This window comes from Myotis yumanensis, unplaced genomic scaffold, assembly GCF_028538775.1.
Source record: "Myotis yumanensis isolate MYYU_CA2020_CCGP unplaced genomic scaffold, mMyoYum1.0.hap1 SCAF_3, whole genome shotgun sequence".
Lineage (NCBI taxonomy): Eukaryota > Metazoa > Chordata > Mammalia > Chiroptera > Vespertilionidae > Myotis > Myotis yumanensis.
Window position 1 is genome coordinate 113,265,956 of NW_027223754.1, and position 9,958 is coordinate 113,275,913.

At 49.9% G+C, this 9,958-nt stretch overlaps 1 pseudogene; it reads right to left on the reverse strand.

The window, feature by feature from the left end:
• Positions 1-1,677: 1,677 nt before the first annotated feature.
• Positions 1,678-3,731, reverse strand: LOC139006300 (NADH dehydrogenase [ubiquinone] 1 alpha subcomplex subunit 8 pseudogene; annotated as a pseudogene).
• Positions 3,732-9,958: the final 6,227 nt, after the last annotated feature.

Sequence of the window (9,958 nt, forward strand, 5' to 3'; positions counted from 1 at the left end):
ACAAAATAAAGCATGATCAATTCTGCTTCATTGGGTCACCAAGAGCTTCTCAGAGGAGGTGACACTCGTGGTAGATCTGAAGAATGAGGAATTCTCCAGGAGAATGTGGAGGGTTGGAATGGACGAGAAGAAATTCCAGATATAGGCAAAGGCAAGGAAGAATGAAGCCATGTGACCTAGGTAGGAAAAGGCTGGTATACCCTGGGTAACAGGGAGAAATAAGAGATGAGGCTGCAAAAGAAGCCAGGGATCCAATCATCAGTGGATTTATACAACATAATGACCCATTTGGATTTATCCCATAGGTAGGGAATCCACTGAGCTGTTTTAAGCAGGAGAATAACATGGACAGAGTTGTACCCCAAACATTAGCATGGAGGATGTATTTGAGAAGAACAGGAGTAGCGAAAGGAGACCAGTTAGAAAACAACCATTACAATCTAGATGAGCAATATCAAAGGCCTGTGGTGAGAGGCAAAGCAGACGAATGCGAGGGACCAGAGAGAGAGAGAGAGAGAGAGAGAGAGAGAGATGAGATCTGGTGACTGGTTAGATGGAGGGCATGAACAAAAAAGAGGATTTAGGATCACCCTGGGTCTGTTTTGGCTTGTTTGGATGATGGCACCATTGACTGGCATAAGGAGGGAAAAGTAAATTCAGTATTGCCCAAATTAAGTTTGAGTCATCCGTATTACATCCAAGTGTCGACATCTGAACCCACATGCAGATATCTGTTGTAGTGTTACGATGGGCATGTGCCCAGCATATCAGAGCATTTTGTGTGGGGTGACTTCCTAAAGCAGATGATTCTAGGGAGATAGGAGGAAAACAGGAGGGACAGTGGAAGAGATTTTCTGGAGCAAAGGAAAAATGACTAGAGAGCCCCAAAGGATGAGGTAGATAGGGAGACAGTGGAATACAGATGAAATGAGTGTTGCCATGTGGTTTTACAGTGGTGACCTCAGCACAAAGTGATACAGGTACTGTGCCCAGAGGTGAGCACACTGTCCACTGTGAGGTCACTTCTGCGTGGTCCTGAAGCTCTTCCTCTGGTTTAGGAATTTGATTCATTTTGTTTGTTAATTATTATTGTTGGAGTGGACGTGGCTTCATTTCTCAGCAGTGGCCTCTCCTTAACCAAGCTCAGAAAGACTGAGTCCCCCATGTAGACAACACATTGACTTGCAGGGGAAACTACAATAGCAGCCGGCCTGGCTGACCAGGGCCCATTTGTGGGAACTGAGCTGCTAGGAGGCTGCTCTGGGATCATGACCTAGTGAAGGGGTTGATGGCTGACTACAGTGTTCACTGGTGTCAGAGCCGGACTATCAGTTCCCCTATCAACAGACATGGCTAGATATTCTGGTTAACCTAACAGATGGTTGTTGTCCACTGCTTCTTGTTCCCGAGGTTTCTTTTGCCAGCCCTTCTAGTCATACTTTTTCTCTAAACCAGCTTCCTTGTTTGCTTCTACTTGCTAAATTACAATCACTTTTTTTCCTTTAAATTTTTTAATGGCCAGGAAATGGTATAGAATAACTGCCAAGTCACATAAATTAACTTTTCTGTTAATGTTTGTGATCCCAGAAAGAACTCTATATCAGTCTGTACAAACCACATGTGAGTTTTCATGCATCATTGTTGGCACGTGACTGAGAGTGGGCCATGGACCCTTCTTTACGTGGTCCAGAAGAAAAGGCAGCTGCCATGTTCGGAGGCTTCAGATCTCCTTCTACCTCAGAGTTGGGCTCTGGTCTGGATCTTGAGTGATAGGGATTAACTGGTAATGGTCGATCTGTTTTCACTTTGGTTACCTTGGTCAGCTCTCCCAGGTCAGGTCACACCCAGCTCAGCTGGTTCAGCACACACACTTTTTTAATCCTCACTGGAGGATATTTTTTCCCCATTGAATTTTAGAGAGAGTGGAAGGGAGGGGGAGAGACACAGAGAGAGAAAACCATCAATGTGATGAGAGGTACATCAATTGGTTGCCTCCCGCATCCGTCCTACTAGGGCCCAGGGAACGGACCTGCAACCAAGGTATGTGCCCTTGACTGGAATTGAATGCAGGACCCTTCAGCCCACATGCCAAAGCTCTATCCACTGAGCCAAACCAGCCAGGGCTAGCACACACTCTTAAAACTGCCTGCCCTTTATAACAGCAACAAAATAGCTGCAGGACGGAATAATCCATGCAGGTCCAGTATTCTGTAAAAGACTTTCACGGTGACATTTTGTCTGCCTGAAGAACTCAGAAGCACTTGTTGACAAACTTGCCTTCCTCTGAACACTACTGTGGGTCTTTCTTTTCCCAGCGGCGCAGCATGAACTCCTTGTTGGGTCTGTCGCACTGAGCTCTGTAGTGATGTCTGCAGCTTTATGCACAGCAGAACTAACCGTCACCTCCTGCACTTTCCGATCCTCCAGAGTGGGCAGCTCCACTGTCCCCGGCGTGGTGGTGGTGGCCCCAACCTGGATGAGATACCTACAACTGCATCACCCTCATCTGCTACAACCACTTTTTATTTTTGTTATTATTTTTTAAAGTTACAAATATACCTTTATTCACCAATCATTTTTGTGTTGGTATTTTTTGGTTAATCCTCACCTGAGGATATTTTTTCTTTGATTTGAGAGTGGAAGAGAGAGGAAAAGACAGAGAAACATCGATGTGAAAGAAACATGATTGGTTGCCTCCTGCATGCGCCCCGACCAGGGCCCGGGCCAGGGAGGAGCCTGAATCAAGGTACATGCCTTTGACCAGAATCGAACCCGGGACCCTTTGGTCCACAAGCAGACGCTCTATCCACTGAGCCAAACCAGCTAGGGCCTACAATCACTTTTTAAATACTACTTCCCTGATATTGCTCCCAGGTTTTGATTGGAGCTTTGGGTCACCCCCAGCTCCTTAGTCAATTATCTACGGAGCAGGCCCTTTCTTCATTTACACATGCCGGTTACATTCATCTGTATGTAGAGTTTTAACTATGTAAATTGTGGATGACAACTTTCCAGGTTTTAAGAGGCAGCCCACAGTCACTCGCTGTGAAGAAGAGTCAGAGAGGTTGGACAAGAGGGTAGACTAAATTTAAAAGTTCTTGCAAATCTGGCTGAGGATGTGAATCCTAGGGAGGCCCTGGAGGGTTGGGTTTGGGCAGCTAATCTGGAACTGAGGGTCAACTGCATTACAGTAAGAATTGGCCAGAGGCCAAGAGTCCAGTGAAGAAGCTGAGGCAGTGGAGGTAATGGACTCTGCAAGGCCAGGACTGAAATGGTAACGAAGTGTGGAAAGGAAATGCCATGTGGAACAGTCATTTCAAAAAGAGAAACAACAAGCCCAAGTGACTGATGGGCTACAGCAGATAAAGATGAGGAACACAATGATGCATTCTTTTTCTTTAGTTCTATGATTGCTATTGGCAGTACTTTAGGTATCCTATATAATAAAGAGCTAATATGCTAATTAGACCAGACAGCCGAACATCCTTCCGGACGACCTTCCGAACAAAGCCAACTGCGAGGGCTGAGGCAAGAACAACCTTCCTGAATGACCAGTGGGCAGGGGGCAGGGCCAGTGAGTCTACACCGCCAGGCCAGCTATGGTGGTCCCAGCGCCCCTTCTTCTGCAGAGGCAGCGGGAAAGGCAGTGACACACACCTTCCATAGAGGCAGCAGGAGAGGGGGCTGCACAGTTCCGGCACCTCCACAGAGGTGGGACGGGGCACAACCATGGCACCTCAAATGCCCACAGCCCCTCCCCTGGCCAGCCTGGTCCCCGATTGGCAACCCCCCTGACCAGTGGGCATGGGGGTGAGGCCAGCGCTAAAGAGCAGCAAGCCAGCTTCTAGTCGAGCAGTGTTCCTCCCCCCCTCCTGCTCAGCCAGAAGCTGGGCTCACAGCTGGCGAGCGCAGGGGCAGTGGTGGGAGCCTCTCCTGCCTCCGCAGCAGGCGGGCGGTAAGGAGCAAGGGGTCCTGGACTGCAAGATCCCCGGACCACAAGAGGGATGTCTAAGTGCCAGCTTAGGCCCGGGGGATCGGGCCTAAGCCAGCAGGCAGACACCCCCCAAGGGGTCCCAGACTGCGAGAGGGCACAGGTCAGGCTGAGGGACCTCCCCCCACCCCCCCAATTCAGTGCATGAATTTCGTGCACTGGGCCTCTAGTTTTATTAATATTACTAGAGGCCCGGTGCACAAAAATTTGCGCACTCGGAGGGGGGTAGGGGGGTCCCCCAGCCCGGCCTGTGCCCTCTCGCAGTCTGGGACCCCTTGAGAGATAACGACCTGCTGGCTTAGGCCTGCTCCTGGGTGGCAGAGGGCAGGCCCAATCCCTAAGTGCAGCCCCTGGTCAGGCTCAGAGCAGGGCCGATTGGGGAGTTGGGGCGCCGCCCCATCATGCACAGAGCAGGGTGGATCAGGAGGTTGCGATGCCACCCTCAGTCACGCTCAGGGTAAGGCCGATTGGGGGATTGGGGCACCGCCCCGTCACACTCAAGGCAGGGTTGATGGGGAGGTTGCGGCGCCACCCCCTGTCACTCACAGAGCAGGGCCGATCAGGGAGTTGGGGTGCTGCCTCCTGTCACTCACAGAGCAGGGCCCATCAGGGGGTTGAGGAGCTCCCCCGTCACTCACAGAGTCGGGCTGATAGGGGAGTTGGGGCACCACCCCGTCACACACAGAGCAGGGCGGATCAGGGGGTTGGGGCACTGCACCCTGTCACACTCAGGGCAGGGCCAATGGGGAGGTTATGGCTCTACCCTGTCACACACAGAGCAAGGCCCGTGGAGGGGGGTTGGGGCGCCACCCTCTATCACCCACAGAGCAGGGCCGATCAGGGGGTTGGGGCGCCGCCACTGTCACACTCAGGGCAGGGCCGATGGAGAGGTTATGGCTCTACCCTGTCACACACAGAGCAGGGCCCATGGGGGAGGGGGGGCTTGGGGCGCCACACCCTGTCACACACAGAGCCGCAGGGTGATCAGGGGGTTGGGGAGCTCCCCCCTATCAGGCACAGAGCAGGGCTGATCAGGGGATTGGGGCGCCTTCCCCTGTCACGAACAGAGCAGGGCGGATAGGGAGGTTGTGCCCCGCCCCCCGCCCCCTGTCACACACAAAGCTGCAGGGCGATCAGGGGGTTTGGGTGCTACCCCCTGTCATGCTGATCCCGGTGCCGGGAGCCTCGCTGCTCTGCTGATCCCGGTGCTGGGAGGCATATTACCCTTTTACTATATAGGCTAGCGGCCTGGTGCACGGGTGGGGGCTGGCTGGTTTGCCCTGAAGGGTATCCTGGATCAGGGTGGGGGTCCCCACTGAGGTGCCTGGCCAGTCTGGGTGAGGGGCTGAGGGCTGTTTTCCTGAAGTGAGTGACTGAAGCTCCCAACCGCTCCTTGTTTTCTTTTTTTTTTTTTTTATTCTGGGCCAGCTTTAACTCTGAGGCCTCACTGCTGAAAACATTGATACAAAGTTTCGGTCCGGCTGGGTTTCAGTCCGCTGGTTTCTGGGCTTTTGTTTAGCTTCTTATTTGCAACATAGTACATAGTTGCTTAGAGTTGCAACTGAGAGGCCTGCAAGTGAGGCGGGAACTTTGGAGTCTGCAGCAAGCAAGCCTCATGCTTGCCTCATGCTCGCTTCAGTGCCTGGCTGCCGGCCGCCATCTTGGCTGACAGTTAATTTGCATATACTCACTGATTAGCCAATGAAAAGGGTAGCGGTCGTACGCTAATTACCATGTTTCTCTTTTATTAGTGTAGATGCCTAGTTTTAGGTGTATGTCTAGGAGCACTACATATTTGTAAAGCTTGACTATTTCAGTCTGTCATTCCTACCCTGGTTTACTGGATACATTTAATAGAATGAGCAACTTCTTAGAAATTCCAACCTATAGTCTAATCCAGACTATTTTCCTTTGTCATATTTCCTAGGAAGAAATGTTTGATATAAGCAGAATAAGGAATAGAGTTCTGAGAGGAACTCAGACTAATGGGGAGAACTGACCTCTCGATTAGTAAGCTTTTATTAAGCACTTACTATATATCTAAGGTTGTGTGAGGTGCTATGGAGATCATGAAACCTGTATAACAGCTCCTTTTTGGAGGACTTGAATTGCCTTCTCAGGAGCTGGGTTTTCCTGTAAGAAACAACCAGAAGGAAGCAGCAGGAAGGGTGTATATGAGGTTCTAGGCTGGTCCATGGCAATGGGTGGTATTTGCATACAAGCTGAGCGATGGGCCTCTGGAAGCCATCCCAGAGGACAAAAATCTCTTAACTTGAAGGCTAGGATGCAGGCAAAAAGGCAAACTGGGGCCAGTATGTTTAGTCACAGAGTCCAGAGGGATTCATCTTTTCTTTTTCCCCGGGAGGTTTATTCTTTTAAAACACTTTTATGTGTATTAATCTCATTTTAGCCTTGACACAATCCAGCAAGGGAGGCAAGGTGAGAATTATAAAGAGGGAAAGGATTTGTGAGAGATTTATGATGTTGAAACAGTAGGACTTTATGACCAATTAATCTTCTGCTTGAGGGTGGGGGAAGCATTGAGGATGGCTCCCATCCCACTCACTCACTTGCTTATTAAATCACGTGTGCAGCAAATTCTTCCTGAGGGTCCAATATGTGTCTTGTCTGTGCCCTGGTGCCAGAGTTCCACATTCCTGGCTGAGGCTACCAAGTAGCTCATAGTGCCATTGCCTGTGACAAACAGTGGAGGAGAGTATCTGGTGCTGACTGTCCTTCAGTTCCCACCTGCTTGTGGGACACCAAGGTGAAATCGACCACTAGGTAATTATATAGAAACTAGAGGCCCAGCCTATGAAATTCGTGTGTGGGTATGGTCCTTAGGCCTGGCCTGCGATCAGGGCCATCTTCCCCAGCTGCCTGCAGCTGGCCCCGCCCCCTGCCACCACCCACTCCCGGTTCCCCTTTCACCATCAGGTGATTGGTGCCTGATGGCCAGGGGAAGGGACCAAGAGGTCAGCTGTTCCTGCCCTCTCGCCGGCCCCGCCCCCCGCTGCGGGTGGCCATCAGGCGATCAGAGCCTGCTGGCCGGAGAAAGGGACCAAGAGGTGGTCAGTGCCCCTCATAGTGACTGGTCCAGCAGTCATTCTGGTTGTTCTGCTGTTAGGGTCAATTGGCATATTACCATTTTATTATATAGGATTATATAGGATAGAGGCCTGGTGCATGGGTGGGGGCTGGCTGGCCTGCCCTGAAGGGGGCCCTCGATCAGGGTGGGGGTCCCCGCTGGGGGTGGGGCCGGCCTGGGCAAGGGGCCATGGGTTGTTTGCAGGCTGGCCACGCCCCCAGCTTTGTCAGGAAGGTGACTGGAATGACGTCTGGAAGACGTTGGGTCTATCCAGTCTAATTAGCATATTACCCTTTTATTAGTATGTTTGGCTTTTGCAGAGCAGAGGTCTGGGATCTGAAATAGATTTGGAAATGATTAGCCTACAGGTGAGAGTTAAGATCTGGAGTGGGTTAGATGACCTGGGGAGAGCCTAGTTAAAACATTTAACAATCCCGAGCTTCAGTTTCTTTCTGTGGGAAATGAAGATATGTACATCAGGGATTATCTTAGATCAAATGAATGTGAACAGACCTGAAAAACAGCAGAGCATTATAGAAACTGAAAATACTATTACTGGTATTTCATCGCTATAGTATCAGCATCTTCTCTAACCAAACAGCTTAGCAGGTTCCTCAAAAAGACCAAAATTTTGCATTAATATTCCTCCATTACCTCATTATCATCCCCCCTCCCCCAGGGAAAGGGCAAGAGCTAAATAGAAACAGGCCTTGATATCTAGGCTTTGAGTAGAAATTGAGAATTTTTTTTTTTTTTAAATCCTCACTTGAGGATATTTTTTCATTGATTTTTAGAGAGAGGAAGAGAGGAAAAGACAGAAATGTCAATGTGAGAGACACACATCAATTGGTTGCCTCCTGCACACGCCCCAACTAGGGCCCGGGGCCATGGGGGAGCCTGCAACCAAGGTACATGCCCTTGACCAGAATCAAACCCGGAACCCTTCAATCTGCAGGCTGACGCTCTATCCACTGAGCCAAACTGGCTAGGGCAAAATTGAGAATATTAGACTAATTCATCAATGTATCTTAGGTGTGAAAGTGTGTATAACAGCAACTGAGGCAGGACATTGTGCTGTTTGCAGCTTGACTTCTAAAAGCATTAATAGCCAATTTTTTTTTTCAGATATTCTGACCATTGAAAAGTGAGGGGAGGGGAAATTTAGAAAAATTTGAGAGAAAAATTCAAGTTATGATCAGGAAACCCCCTGATTGTCAAAACGAAAGGCAGAGGGGAAAGCCAAGATACCTTTAGAAAAATATTCAAAGCAAAGTTGGAGGATGCCAAATTTAGGAGCACTGTTTTGACTGAGTAAAAGTATGAAATAGGTGACAAACAGGGTTGTTGTTTTTTTAAGGTCTGTTTTTGTGTGTGTCATTTTCAGCTTCATAAGGTTATGGATTAAAAACAACTTTCTTAGATTCATCTTTCCAACTCCATAGGTTAGAACAGCCGTGGGCAAACTACAGCCCGCGGGCCGGATCCGGCCCGTTTGAAATGAATAAAACTAAAAAAAAAAAGACTGTACCCTTTTATGTAATTATGTTTACTTTGAATTTATATTAGTTCACACAAACACTCCATCCATGCTTTTGTTCCGGCCCTCTGGTCCAGTTTAAGAACCCATTGTGGCCCTCGAGTCAAAAAGTTTGCCCACCCCTGGGTTAGAACCTGGCCAGAAGGGTTAAGGAACACATTTCTGCTCACTTTTCAGTTTTTATACAGTGTGATAGGGAAGCCATGGCTCAGTGCCCATCCAGTCAACCCATGGCATTTTCTGGCTTTTATTAATTGACTAGAGGCCTGGTGCATGAAATTCATGCACTCAGGGTGGGGGGTCTCTCAGCCCAGCCTGTGCCCTCTTGCAGTCCAGGAGCCCTCGGGGGGTGTCCAACTGACAGCTTAGGCCCCCTGGCAGTCGGACATCCTTAGTGCTGCCATGGAAGCAGGAGAGGCTCCCGCCACCGCTGCTGCGCTCGCTAGCCATGAGCCCGGCTTCTGGCTGAGTGGCACTCCCCCTGTGGGAGCGCACTGACCACCAGGGGGCAGCTCCTGCATTGAGTGTCTGCCCCCTGGTGGTCAGTGTGCGTCATAGCGACTGTTCCACTGTTCTGTCTATTTGCATATTAGCCTTTTATTATAGAGCATGACTGGATGGGTAGGTGTGTTTAGTGTGCAGGTAGCCACCATGTCTCAGAAGTTAAACAGGGGAGGCAGACGGGACACCTAGTTCTAGAAATTTGCTTACCAGATTGCAGTAAATCAACTCAGGTTGAGGTCAGTCAAATACTATATATCCTTAGCACAATGCGTGGATGATTCTGGGAATGTGTCTTCTCCTCAGCCAGTGCCTGCTTCCTCTCCCTCCACAGCTCTTCACAGCTGAGGAGAATGTGCCCTTCAGTCCAGGAGCCAGAGAGAAAGTTGGCAGCAGATCTTAACTGCTCCAACCCAGAAGCTACCCTTTTTCCCTCCCTGCCCTCCTAGGCTTGGAATCCTTCACCATTCAAAGGCTCCATCCTGCCTGTCAGGTTCCCTGTGCTCCCACCTGGAAGGGGTTAGAGAAAGGCCAAAGCCCCGGGGTGCAGCTTTGCCCCCCTCCTTATCTTTCCCTGATTTCCATGGCTTTCCTCTCTCCCTTTCAGCCAGTTTGGGATGTCATTGGAGATTTCTTCTTTGTCTCCTCCAGTCTGTCTCCTTCCTGTCTTTAGATTACTTCCCTGAGAGGATGGGGCTGAGTGACAAAAGAGGTGGGATAAAAAAGGCAAGCGTGAGCCTTGTCCCTGGCTCAGTTGGTTGGGTGTCGTGTACACCAAAAGGCTGCTGGTTCAATTCCTGGTCAGGGCAAATGCTCGGGTTTCAGGTTCAATCCCTGGTAG